The sequence below is a fragment of the Aptenodytes patagonicus genome, chromosome 3 (genome assembly GCF_965638725.1).
Source record: "Aptenodytes patagonicus chromosome 3, bAptPat1.pri.cur, whole genome shotgun sequence".
NCBI lineage: Eukaryota > Metazoa > Chordata > Aves > Sphenisciformes > Spheniscidae > Aptenodytes > Aptenodytes patagonicus.
Window position 1 is genome coordinate 31,566,570 of NC_134951.1, and position 13,739 is coordinate 31,580,308.

At 41.0% G+C, this 13,739-nt stretch overlaps 1 protein-coding gene across 1 annotated transcript in view; it reads right to left on the reverse strand.

Moving 5' to 3' along the window:
• EYS (eyes shut homolog) overlaps positions 1–13,739 on the reverse strand; it is a 1,011,092-nt gene that overhangs the window by 158,038 nt on the left and 839,315 nt on the right. The window lies entirely within an intron of this gene.

A 13,739-nucleotide genomic window follows, 5' to 3' on the forward strand; every position in this document is an offset into this window, starting at 1 on the left:
ATGAGCAGGGGTACTCTCAGCTGCTGACATCTAAAAGATCTTAAATGTTTGAATATGCAGTTTGGAGGAAAAGAATCTCTGAATTTTTGTCTTTCTGTTGTTTAAAGGTATGCAATGAGATTTGAAAAGTATAGAATATGTACCTACAATTTTCCCAGTTATTAGGCAATTTAATTTATTTCATCATCTGAAGATGCAGCAGCACTGTGCCGTGAAAGTTGCTGGTGGCAAAATGTTAGTTCATGTTTAGTTCAAGAACTTGTGTAAGGTGAAATGACATATACCAGCTTCTTGCAGCTCAGCTTGAATTTAAACCGAACAATTCTGTGCTGCTTCATTTCCTACTTAATGTAGCTGTAAATGTTTTGGCCCTTTGGTCTCCTGTATTCAGTGTGCAACCTTTGGCATACTTAACAGTCTTCCTGCTCATAACTGAGAAACATGACATCTTTTCCTTTCTCTGTCTTCTTAAAGTAGATTTTCAGTAGTTTACAAAAAAAAAAGAAAAGAAAACATCATAGAAAGAATTATAAGTGAGAGCAAAAATATGTGTTTTGCATTTAATCACTATTTAGTACCACATGAACAAGAAGATAAAAGCTACCAAAAAAATCCCACAACCTTGCTGCAAACTTGTCAGAAAACATGATCAGCTGTAATTAAAATTATATGGACAAATCACTTTAAATCACAAAGCAGTGGTATGAAGTGAACTAATTCTGACAGTGTTGGACCTATTGTCTTTGAATAAGGTTTGTCTTCTATACTTTAACTCACCAAAGTAAGAGTCAACAGAATCTGTTATAAAGAACGAGAGAGGAATTTCCAAGATCTAGGCCTCTTTTTGGGTCTGACTGCCATACTTGCTTGAGAGGTAAAATATTTCATATTTATCTACTGTTAGTAAGGGACACTTTTAGTCAATCTGAGACTGTGATGCTGCCAAAAAGAATGATGCCCAATAGCACCTTGATGCAGCTGTTCAGGGAGTGTGATTAGAGATCTGATCCAACTAAAACCCAAATTACCAAATCCCCCAAAAGATGATTTTTTAGACAGATCAGCAGAATTTCTGCAGCAGTTCACAGCTAATCAGACTAAGTTAATCAGCCTTCTCTTCAATTGCCTGCCCAGTAAGACTGACAATACCTTCCTCAGCAAAGAGGACTTTAATAAGAGATACATTAATTCCAAAAGCTGTAAGATGCTGATCAGTGTAAAACTGACAAGAAAATAAAATGTTGCAGATGTTATATTGGCTCAAAATACTTTATGCTGAAATGTAGTATATGCGATAATATACAGCCATTTGCCATTCGATATGAATGAATATTGTATATGTTGGAATGTGTGAACACTTGAATGCCATAGGATTACTTCTTAGCATTCTAAGACTTTTTGAAATTTTTATTAGAGACAAAGCTAATAGTGATGCCTACCACTTTTCTCTATTATTAAATAGAGAATTTCCCTATTATTAAATATGTGCTCTGTGTTTTGGAAAAACCAAACCAAACCAAACCAAAAACTTTCTGGCTTAAATTTGAGGCATAAAGAGGTTAAGAGGAAACAGATGAAATAATAGAGGCTTTAGAAAGCATTTCTAGCCCTTGGAGCAGGAACTGGGTATTTAGCAAGACCAGCAATACTGCATCATTGGCTGGGAGAACCTCAGTGCATCACCACACTGAGTTCTAAAATTGAAAAACATGTATATACATTTGGCATAGGCTGCTACTGAGATTATTGTCTTCATCAAGCAACCAGCAAACTCCACTCATGTCACTGTGAGCCTGTTTTATCTTACATGTCTCCACCTTATGTTTTCATTAAAACTGCTTGTGTACATGCTGCTTTACATGGGAATTGAAGAAACACCATTTACAAAGTGGTATGATAGAAATGCCAGATTCACTACCTACATGAAATACAGTTAGAAATCTGGGGTAAAAGAGACTCTACAGAAAGATTATAAGGGTATGTATTTGGTCCAAATAAATTCACTAAAACAAAGTGATATGTGCTTCTCTTCTGGTAAAGGTGAAAGAACTCACAGTCTTAACAATTGTGGTGGTTTAACCTCAGTCGGCAACTGAGCACCACACAGCCACTCGCTCACTTCCCCCTCCCCCCCCGGTGGGATGGGGGAGAGGATTGGAAGAGCACAAGTGAGAAAAACTCGTGGGTTGAGATAAAAACAGTTTAATAATTGAAATAAATTGATAATAATGTAATAATAATAATAATAATAATAATAATAATAATAATAATAATAATACACAAAGCAAGTGATGCACAGTACAATTGCTCACCACCCGCCGACCGATGCCCAGCCAGTCCCCGAGCAGCAGCCCCCCCGGGCCAGCTTTCCCCAGTTTATGTACTGAGCATGACGTCACATGGTATGGAATGTCCCTTTGGCCAGTTTGGCTGTGCCCCCTCCCAGCTTCTTGTGTACCTCCAGCCTTCTCAGTCGGTAGAGCATGGGAAACTGAAAAGTCCTTGGCTAGTGTAAGCATTACCTAGCAACAACTAAAACATCGGTGCGTTATCAACTTTGTTCTCATCCTAAATCCAAACCACAGCACTGTACCAGCTACTAGGAAGGAAATTAACTCTATCCCTGCCAAAACCAGGACAACAATAAACACATTCTTCTTTGGCTGGTTCAGGAAGAGTGCTTTTTATCTACTTCAGCCAAGGAAAGAAATGGTCAGATCATGCCTTGTCTGATGTCAGCCACAGACTGGTGTTTAGATTTGTATTTTTCACAACATTTGCCATTGAGCAAAACTTACACCCTCCCCCAGAAGGCAGGCAAGTATAATCCTGTTATTTTCCAGATGGGTGAACAAAAGAGGTTGCAGAAGATTGTTTCTGACAGTGCTGGGAATAAAACCCAGGGGCCAAACCACCTATCAGATTTACATAAAATGTATTCAAATGCAAGAGAAAATGTATTTTCTGAAGATGTTTTGAACAGCTGCTGAGAATTTAGTAGCAACACAGCATGCTAAACTATAGCTCCCACATTCACATCTTTCATTACTACTAGTCCCTTAGGTGCTGGCAGCTCTGACAAGGCAGTGTGAACTGTAGGGAGGATAAAACAATTTCTGTGGCAATGTATAGATCCCTAGTTCCTGGTGTTCTCACTAAAACCCATCCGTTCAGTAGTGATGTCCACCATCAATGCAAAAGGCTGACCAGCACTGTGAACTGCATAGAAGCTGTAGAAGAAAAACCACAGGGACACATATCCCAAGGCACAGATGTGAATGGATGCTATATAAGCACCATTTCCCCAAATGGGGAAATGTACAGCAAACATATGATACTGCAGTTGAGCAAAGCCTCCAGAAAAGGCAATCCACAGCCTGGAGAATAGTTTTATTTTCAGGTACTCCAAACCTCCACATTACATGTCTGTTTAATACAGTTCACTTGGAGTGTGAGTTCGAATGCAGATTTGGCCTTATATAAAGTTTTGTCATTTCATAGGAAAGCACAGGGTTTCCATGGACCCAGAGAACCTGTTTACAAACTATGTTAAAATAGTTACTATATCCTGAAATACCTTGTAATGCAGCAGATGTTTTTCATGCCTCTGGAAAGACAATAGCACCAGTAGTGTTAGACATTAATTACTTTTCTATGTTCAGTATATGCTAACACTTATAATGTGACTACAAGAATTCCACAATATATTGACCCTTACCTTCTGTTGAACAACAGAAGAATAAAACCTTATCCAACACTAGGCACCACTAGTTATAATTTAAATAAACTACAGAGGTCACATTTATTACAAAGTTTTGTCCACACAACTACACATGCAAGAAATGTAGAAAAATCGCTTTCTGTATCATTTCACAGTTCCTTCTGTGGTGGGGTGACCTTGGCCAGATACCAGATGCCCACCCAGCTGCTCTCTCACTCCCCCCCCTCAACATGACAGCATGGGTGGGGGAATAAGATGACAAAGCTCCTGGGTCAAGATAAAGACAGGGAGATCACTTACCAATTACCATCACGGGCAAAACAGACTTGATGTGGGGAAAATTAAATTAATTTATTGCTAATTAAATAGATTTGGGTGGTGAGAAACAAAGACAAAAACTAAAATACCTTCTCCCTAACCTCCTTTCTTCCAGGCTCAACTGTACTCCATTCCCAACTCCTTCCCAATTCCCAACCCCAAGCAGTGCAGGAGGGGGATGGGGCATGGGGGGTTGTGGTCAGTCCATAACAGCTCTTCTCTGCTGCTCCTTCCTCCTCACACTTCTCCCCTGCTCCACCGTGGGCTCTCCATGGGCCACAGTTCCTTCATGAAATACCCTCCTGCTGCAGCCCACGGGCTGCAGTGTGAATATCTGCACTGGCATGGTCTCTCCACAGGCTGCAGGGGAATCTCTGCTCTGGTGCCTGCAGTGTCTCCTCCCCTCCTTCTTCTCTGACCTTTGTGCTCACAGGACTGTTTCTCTTTCTTTCCCCCTCACTCCTCACTCTGCCTGTGTGGTGTTTTGCCCTTCCTTAAATATGTTTTCCCCGAGGTGCCACTGCCTTGGCTGCTGGGCTCAGCTGTGCCCTGCGGTGGGTGGGTTGGAGCCGGCTGGAACCGGCTGTGTCCGGCACGGGGCAGCCCCGGCCTCTCCTCACAGAGGCCGCCCTGCAGGGCCCCCTGCCAGCGCCGGGGCACCTGCACCCAGTACACCTTCTTTCTGTAACCTTTGCATGCGCTTTGCTAAAAGACTAAGCTATTGACATGTGGACGTAAATTTATTAGCTGAAAACCTAAGTGTCTTATTGTACAACCTTGTCACTACCAGTATGACAGCAATGCCTTTGAAAACTAGTCCTAGCTATTTTAAAATATCTTTATTTGAACTGCATGATGTAAAATTAGCACAAATCTGCACACCTAACCTGTTTCTGGTGAAGATGTCTGCCCTCTAGTTTCTGCTACATTTACCCACAGCTTAAATTTCCATCTGCAATCAGCCTCCAGTGAAGTGCATTTTTATTTAATTCTGTATTTCCAGCCATGTCGAGGACAAGATCAAGTAATGGTCACAAAATGACAAAGCATCTTTGGATGAAGGTGATCACAGATGTATCAGCAGCATCAGTAACTACATAGAAAATAGATCAACAAAGCTAAAGAGAGTGAGACAAAAGACAAGTGGCACACAACAGTGAGCAAGCAGAGAAAGTTTCATGGACAGTTTATGATCTAATAAAAAGCCAGGTCAATGTGTGCTTCAAAGAACAAGCAAAGGATAATAAGGCCAGTCAGGGTGGTGGAGAGATGGAAAAAAAAAGCTTTTCCCACCTGAATTAACTACATTCCAGAATATAAATTCGTCACATAATTGATGTACTTCAGTCAAAGGGAGAGAAAGACCTTCCTTCCTTGGTTGTGTTCCTTAAATGAGTTTCTTTCAGACTTTCAGAAAGATGCAGCTCGCATGTGTCTCTCTCTAAACTGACTACTAAGCAAGACTATTTAACAAATGTATGTGTAAATTTTACTCAATATTCTCTTTAATCAAGTGATTCAATTTGCAGCACCAAATTTTCTTACTGCCAGTAGGTAAAACTAGACCTAAACTGGCTATTCAACAATCAAATTTCACTGGCTAGCGAAACAATCAGCTGTCTGACGTCCTGTTTTGTTCCTTCTTCTCTGCATATGTGCAAACTATATATTAAATATTTGCCTGAAATTTATTTAGAAAGCAAGAAGGTAGAAAAAATAAGGTTATAGCAATTAAAATGAAATAATAATAATAAAACACAGAATAACCATTGCTGTTTCTTCCTTCCCTCATCCCCCCTGAAAAAAGGATTGCCAATGAACTGTATGAAACAGAGCCCAATCATAGAATCATAGAATCATTGAGGTTGGAAAAGACCTCTAAGATCATCGAGTCCAACCGTCAACCCAACACCACCATGCCCACTAAACCATGTCCCTAAGTGCCTCATCTACTCGTCTTTTAAATACTTCCAGGGAGGGTGACTCAACCACTTCCCTGGGCAGCCTCTTCCAATGTTTCACCACTCTTTCAGTAAAGAAATTTTTCCTCATATCCAATCTAAACCTCCCCAGGCACAACTTGAGGCCATTTCCTCTCGTCCTATCGCTTGTTACTTCAGAGAAGAGACCAACACCCACCTCGCTACAACCTCCTTTCAGGTAGTTGTAGAGAGCGATGAGGTCTCCCCTCAGCCTCCTTTTCTGCAGGCTGAACAACCCCAGTTCCCTCAGCCGCTCCTCATAAGACTTGTTCTCCAGACCCCTCACCAGCCTCGTTGCCCTTCTCTGCACACGCTCCAGCACCTCAATGTCCTTCTTGTAGTGAGGGGCCCAAAACTGAACACAGTATTCGAGGTGCGGCCTCACCAGTGCCGAGTACAGGGGCACGATCACTTCCCTACTCCTACTGGCCACACTATTTCTGATACAGGCCAGGATGCCATTGGCCTTCTTGGCCGCCTGGGCACACTGCCGGCTCATGTTCAGCCGGCTGTCGACCAACACCCCCAGGTCCTTCTCTGCTGGGCAGCTTTCCAGCCACTCTTCCCCAAGCCTGTAGCGCTGCATGGGGTTGTTGTGGCCGAAGTGCAGGACCCAGCACTTGGCCTTGTTGAATCTCATACAGTTGGCCTGGGCCCATCGATCCAGCCTGTCCAGATCCCTCTGCAGAGCCTTCCTACCCTCGAGCAGATCAACACTCCCGCCCAACTTGGTGTCGCCTGCAAACTTACTGAGGGTGCACTCCATCCCCTCATCCAGATCATCGATAAAGATATTAAACAAGACCGGCCCCAGTACTGAGCCCTGGGGAACACCGCTCGTGACCGGCCGCCAACTGGATGTAACTCCATTCACCACAACTCTCTGGGCCCGGCCGTCCAGCCAGTTTTTGACCCAGCGCAGAGTCCACCTGTCTAAGCCGTGAGCCGCCAGCTTCTCGAGGAGAATGCTGTGGGAGACGGTGTCAAAGGCCTTACTGAAGTCCAGGTAGACCACATCCACAGCCTTTCCCTCATCCACTAGGCGGGTCACCTGGTCATAGAAGGAGATCAGGTTGGTCAGGCAGGACCTGCCTTTCATGAATCTGTGCTGGCTAGGCCGGATCCCCTGGTTGTCCCACTCATGCCTTGTGAGCGCCCTCAAGATGAACCGCTCCATAATCTTCCCTGGCACCGAGGTCAGGCTGACAGGCCTGTAGTTCCCCGGATCCTCCTTCCGGCCCTTCTTGTAGATGGGCGTCACATTGGCAAGCCTCCAGTCATCCGGGACTTCACCCGTTAACCAGGACCGCTGATAAATGATGGAAAGCGGCTTGGCGAGCACCTCCGCCAGCTCCCTCAGCACTCTCGGGTGGATCCCATCCGGCCCCATAGACTTGTGAGCATCCAGGTGGCGTAGCAGGTCATTGACTGCTTCCTCTTGGATTATGGGGGGTTTATCTTTCTCGCCGTCCCTGTCTTCCAGCTCGGGGGGCCGAGTACCCTGAGGATAACTGGTCTGCCTGTTAAAGACTGAGGCAAAGAAGGCATTGAGTACCTCAGCCTTTTCCTCATCCTCGGTGACAATGTTCCCCCCTGCATCCAATAAAGGATGGAGATTCTCCTTGGCTCTCTTCTTGTCATTAATATATTTGTAAAAACATTTTTTGTTGTCTCTAACGACAGCGGCCAGATTGCGTTCTAGCTGGGCTTTTGCCTTTCTCATTTCCTCTCTGCATGACCTAACGAGATCCCTGTACTCTTCTTGAGTCGCCTGCCCCTTCTTCCACAAGCGGTAAACTCTCCTTTTTTTCCTGAGTCCCAGCAAGAGCTCCCCGTTCAGCCAGGCCGGTTGTCTTCCCCGCCCGTTCTTCTTACGGCGTACAGGGACAGCCTGCTCCTGCGCCTTTAAGACTTCCTTCTTGAAGATCGTCCAGCCTTCCTGGACCCCTTTGCCCTTCAGGACCGTCTCCCACGGGACTTTCTCAACCAACGTCCTGAACAGGCCAAAGTCCGCCCTCCGGAAGTCCATGGTTGTGGTTTTGCTGGCCCCCCTCCTTACTTCACCAAGAATGGAGAATTCTACCATTTCATGGTCGCTAAGCCCAAGACGGCCTCCGACCACCACATCTCCCACCAGTCCTTCTCTGTTTGTCAACAGCAGGTCAAGCGAGGCACCTCCCCTGGTAGGCTCACTTACCAGCTGTGTCAGGAAGTTGTCTTCCACACACTCCAGGAACCTCCTAGACTGCTTCCTCTCTGCCATGTTGTATTGCCAGCAGACATCCGGGAAGTTGAAGTCCCCCACGAGAACAAGGGCTAGCCATTGAGAGACTTCTGCCAGCCGCTTATAGAACACTTCATCTGCCCCTTCATCCTGGTTGGGTGGTCTATAACAGACTCCCAGCAGGATATCTGCCTCGTTGGCCTTCCCCCTCATCCTTACCCATAAACACTCAACCATACCATCATCACAATCGTTGAGCTCTAGACAATCGAAACACTCCCTAACATACAGGGCCACCCCACCGCCTCTCCTTCCTCGCCTGTCCCTTCTGAAGAGTCTGTAGCCATCCATTGCAGCACTCCAGTCATGAGAGTCACCCCACCATGTTTCTGTGATGGTGACTAAGTCATATCTCTCCCGCTGCACAATGGCTTCCAGCTCCTCCTGCTTGCCGCCTATGCTGCGTGCATTGGTGTATATGCACTTGAGCTGGGCTATCGATTTTGCCCCCGGCATCGGCACGCCACCCCTAGGCTCATCTCTAGTGAGCCTGGTTTGGAGGTACCTGATTATCAACTTTGTTCTCATCCTACATCCAAAACACTGTACCAGCTACTAGAAAGGAAATTAACTCTATCCCTGCCGAAACCAGGACATGGTTCTTCTTAGGAAGAAGAGAACATGGCATCTTCATAAAGCTATTTGGCAATATACTCTATTGCTATGTGGTGTGCCAAACTAACAGAAACCAAACAGTTGTCTGAAAAGTCCTCTGTGTGAAGCACTGGGTGACCAGATAATGAGCTAATGAATTTTACAGAAATCTATGTATGTTAGAAATAAATAAATAAATAAATAAATATTGAAACAATAAAAATATTGACTATTGAAAAAAATATTTGTCCTGGCTTCAGCTGGGATAGTGTTAATTTTCATCCTAGTCACTAGTATAGTGCTGTGGTTTGGATTTAGCATGAGAATAATGTTGATAACACACTGATGTTTTAGTTGTTGCTAAGCAGTGTTTATACTAAGTCAAGGACTTTTCAGCTTCCCATGCTCTGCAAGCAAGGAGGGAGCATAGCCAGGACAGCTGACTCAAACTGGCCAAAGGGATATTCCATACCGTATGATGTCACGCTCAGTATATAAGCTGAGGGATGTTGGCTGGGGGGCGGTGATCGCTGCTTGGGGACTGGCTGGGTGTTGGTCGGCAGGTGGTGGGCAGCTGCATCACTTGTTTTTCCTGGGTCTTGTTCCTCTCTCTCTGTTGGTTTTTTCCTTTTCACTACAATTTTTTATAATTATAATTATAATTATAATAATAATTATTATTATTAATTTCAATTATTAAACTGTTCTTATCTCAACCCATGAGTTTTCTCATTTTTACTCTTCCAGTTCTCTCCCCCATCCCACCAGGGGGGAGAAAGCTTGTGGCTGAGTGGTGCTTAGTTGCCTGCTGGGGTTAAACCATGACAATATTTTTCAATATACCAGATTATCTTGAATTTTAATAGTTTATTATTCCCTCTGTAATCCAGTGACTCCTTTTTCCTTCAAGTCACAGATATCTGCATTGTTTCATGTAGAATACCTAGTGTCTCTTCAGTAGTACTGAAATCCCCTTTGTACTATCATGTATACAAAAGAACTGTTCTTCCTTCCAAGCAGATCAGAAGGGCTCTGCATCCTGATTCTTCCCTGGAACAGAGGCAACAGCCAAGTATTTTGAAATCTTTATTATCTGTTTCACGCAGTCTCACCCAGCCACAAGAAGAAGTGAATCACATGAGATCATGGAGCAGAAACTATCTATCTAGAGAAACTGCAGTGAGTAAGCAATCAAATCAACAGTACTTGGAATACAATGCTTTATGTAGCACACAGAAAAAAAAGGACTATGGCACACTTGAAAGGATAAGTACGCACCATTAAAGTAGTGTCTCCTTTAATACATGAAAGGAGAATTCTAAAGAGCTTAGCAAAATTCTGGAAATTTAGGTTAAATGCAGTTTAGAATTTCCATGATATAATAAAAAGAACACTTAGAAATGCTTTAGCTGTAATGTTTCTGAAAGGCAAATCATACAATTTTCAAAGCAGATGTATCCAGAAAACAGGAATTGGGCTGTACAGACTATTAGAACTTTAATCTTGCTATTTTCCTTGCAGAAACACAGAGATTCTTTGAAACTTGGAACTTTAAAATTATAACACAAGGCCAAATCTAAAAATAAAAGGTAATGAAATGTGCATTCATTATGGTTTATAATATATACCTTAATTCTGGTGAATCTGCAGCTCATTGTCTTTAGAAGACCCAATGAATTGTGACATAGAGCTTCAGTAAAATCACATAAACTAATAACTGCTATTAGCAACATCAGTTACTAAGAAAGTAATAAATAACTATTGCAATTATCAACAGTGTATTGAAACTGTTTCTTTAATGTGATTATTAATACTAGAGCTTTCTTTGGAAAATGAGATTTTCTGGTTATTCTTGATTCTGAAAATTACACTAGCTATTATTTATGTCACTTTTTATAAGGGGGCTGCTAATCAGGAAGGTGTTAGAATGTTCTGAATTATACAATACTTTAGTCATGCTTTGTGAAGGTTATAGCATGAAAAACTAACAATCTATTCACTTATCTAATTACGAACATATTTGTAATATGCGTAACAATGAAATACTGAACATACATTAGAGATTACCATGGTCATTAAACATCTGACCTTGTTTAAATGTGTGAATATTGATATGACAAAGTTTGTAAGCATCCCTCATTAGTTCTATTCCTTTTACCATTTCAATTCTAGTAGGAAAAATACAAAGAATATATGCTGGCTTGAAAAACTTGGTATTTCTTTACAATCAATAATTGACAGCAATGAAATTCAGCGTATGAGGAGTATTACTGAAATGTTCGACTGATCTTAGGAAAAAAGGACATAATAAAAATAGTGGTCAAAACTGAGAATATCAACCTTCATTATTATTTTCAAGTATGGTCCTCTACTTTAGAGATGGAGAATGGTGGAAATGCAACAAAATTATTGGCCAGGAATGCACCTTAACCACTGGAAAGATTAAAAAATATTTCCATTCTACCACTAGACTATACAGGCACTCTCACTGGGACAGTCAGTATACAAAATATAAAGCTTGACTCATGTCAAAATGACCACTGACAAGATAGAAGTGGCTTCAGAAGTATTTCTTTTTTTGCTCACCATCATAAAACATTTCTTTGTATTTCTTGTACATTAGTGAAAAGTTGAATCTTCAAGTCTTTGTGGTAAATGACTAATTATTTTACATAGTTATGAGACAGTTATGCCTGCAGGCAAGCAAAATAACATTGCAAAATGAGAAACAAAATATATATCTCTATTTTCAATATAGATGTTGTCTAGGAAGTGGAAGAACTTTACTGAAGTCAAAGGTCACCAGTTGTCACAGGCTTGAAGAAAGGAGCTTACAACAGTCTTTCTTCACATAAAATATGTACATATGTATACTATAAATAAATGTATTCCTAGGATACTATACTTGTGCAAACAAAACCACAGATTGGTAGAATTTATTTCTTGTGTTGATTTTCAAATGATATGTTGTTACACTAAAAGTCTCTAAATGAGACAGGATTTACCAGTCTTGTCTTCTTTTAGGATGAATTAGTTCATCCTACAAATGTAAATGCAATGCAAAATAAGCTACTACCAAAGTTACTGTAATTTTTTTGTTACCTGATTTTGCTTTATTATGCTAAGTTGAACATGCTTATAAATATAAATACCCTCTAGCAGCATTGATAATACAAATGGAGTATGTTACATTCTTAAAACAGATAATAATATAGAATCATAGATTCCATGATTTTATGATTCTTAAAACAGATAACAGTATAGGTAAAAATAAGAGCTATCCTTGTTTCTTATAGGGAATACAGTCATCTGTGGCATCTCTTATTCTATCAAGTAAAAAGTTTAAATTCTGGTGGATGATACCTTGAGGAATAGAGGTTAAATTATGCTCTCTTTTTTCAGGACACTGAAGGGCAGGCAAAAATTTACTATGTCAATTTCAAGCTCAAGTTCAGAGCATCTTTTTGAGTTAAAAGTCAGCATTTGCCCCCAGACAGAATTTAATTTAACAGAATGCTAGGTTTGACCTAAAATTTGATTACATAAAATTACCAACAAAATCTAATTTTTCAAATTCCATGTTCAATAGGAGATTGGAAGCTGTGCCATACTAACAGGACTTAAGAAAGAGAAATTTGGTTAAAATTCAAATAAGTTTGTCACTGCACTATTATATTACATGGTACTAAAGACATTTAAAAAATGTATTCCTTTTATCATTAAGGCTTGTGACATCAGAACCTTGAATTTTCAAGTAGATTTGAAGTTGCAGCAATTGTAACAGAAAGAAGGGGTTATCAATGGAGAAAAAGATTGTGAGAAAGAAATAAATTTTGTTTTGCAAGCCCATTCTTTTATCTTTTCAGAATGTTCATCATTTAAACACTGACCTCTGTATTTCAATGGAAGTAGGTAACCTAAAAACAAGCTGCCAACTTTTAGCTGAATGGCAAAAAGGCCTAATGAGCAATAATAGTCTGACTACTGTATGGATTTTTATTTTTTGCCATAAATCCACAGTTATACAGACAAACTCATTTAGACTAGATATCTAAATTGAAAGCAGGTAAAGCTAGATGGAGTGAATATGACTCATTAGAATTTTTCTTAAACAACGTAAGTAATCAACAATTTCATATTTTTTCAATATCTTTGTCTTTGAAATACAGTAAATATACTTTGCTTTTCTTAGGTTGCCTCTGTGGTTTCAGGTAGGTCATAGTATTCCATCTGTGACTCAGAGTCCACTTCAGTATGATGGAGGGTGCTGATCACCACAACTGTGAGAAGATGTCCGGATGCCTGCCACTTCAGGAAGGGCAGCTGACAGTGCTGTACTGTGCTTCTCAGATTACTAAACTGTTGCTGCAGTTCTTATTTAAAAAAATTATGTTGATATGAATGTACTTGAAAGAGACTGAAGAAAAATCACACCTAGCAACAGAAGTGATTAAACCTTCTTTAATGCATTGTTTTCCATCAGTTGGTTTAGCTTCTGGACTACACATCCTTGCAGGTACTCAAATGACATTTACTGCAGCTCCCTAACTTGCAAATAAGAAAACAGAGCAGATACCACTTCTATAGTGATATAGCTCTTTTATCGGAGATAAAAGTAGAATGACATACTATGAATGGGAAGATGAAAGTATTGTGACTCCATATACTATGAGCTGGTCTGTGGTGAGCCACTTTGGAATAAACCATCAGTTAATGATGGAAATTCAACTTCGTATGAGAACAAATCTACCCAGCTAGAAATTATAGAAATAAAATCATAATTGCATTCTTAAAAACCATATTGTTCAAGGGGAAAAAAAAAATCATGGTCAAAGCACAT